Raw genomic sequence first — 1045 nt, 5'->3', positions numbered from 1 at the left:
CTTGTAAGCCAGTCACTTTGTGCCTTTATTGTCCCCTCATTTTAGATAACAAATGTCTAAGTTGCCCATCCCTATCTTCCCTGTACACAAAGGGATGATAGGGTTGATACTAACTGTGAAAACTCCTTCCCTCTCAGTTGGAATTTTAAGCTAATACATCTATAAGTCAAGTTCATGAAATTGAAGCAATTTACACTTGTTTCCTTTATCAAAAAAAAAATTTTTTTTAATCTTCCTCTAGCTGAAGTTCTGATTATCAAGCCATCTACACTAGGTCAGATGGGCACTATCTGCAAGTTTGGGCATTCTTATGCATCTCCCTTCACTTCATAACAGCTGGATGCTTCACTCTCAGCTCTAGCCCTCCGTACACCACTTTTGATAGAACAACTAGAAAGAAAAACACAGAAAAACTAAATGACATAACCAACCAAACTGACCTCATAGATTTATACAGATCACTCAACCCAACAGCATAATTTTTTCCCATTGCCCATAGAACATTCTCTAGAATAGACCATGTGTTAGATCATAGAACAAACAAACCTCAACAAATTTTAAAAATCATTTACAAAGCATCTTTTCAGATCACAATGTTATAAATTAGAAGTCAACAATAGGAAGATCAAGGCGGGGGGAATCAAATACAAGGAAATTGAACAATACTCTGCTTTAAAGTTACTGACTAACAGAAGAAATTTTTTAATGAAAATTTAAAATTCCTAGAATCAAATAAGAATGAAAACACAACATAGCAAACCTTTGTGACACAGTAATGCTCAGAGGGCAATTTACAGCATTAAATATACATATCCAAAAAGAAGAAAGAACCAAAATCAACATCTTAACACAACATTTCTAACGATTAGTAAAAGAGCAAAGTAAGCCTATAACTACCAGAAGAAAAGACACAGTAAAGGTTAGAGCAGAAATAAATGAAATAGAAAACAAAAACAACAGAAAGAATCAACAAGTCAAGAAGATAGTTCTTTGAAAGGATCAATGAAATTGATAAACCGTTGGCAAACTTAACAAAAGAAAAGAA

This window comes from Chrysochloris asiatica, unplaced genomic scaffold (genome assembly GCF_000296735.1).
Source record: "Chrysochloris asiatica unplaced genomic scaffold, ChrAsi1.0 scaffold00182, whole genome shotgun sequence".
In the NCBI taxonomy this organism is placed as follows: domain Eukaryota; kingdom Metazoa; phylum Chordata; class Mammalia; order Afrosoricida; family Chrysochloridae; genus Chrysochloris; species Chrysochloris asiatica.
This window is presented reverse-complemented; position numbering follows the sequence as displayed.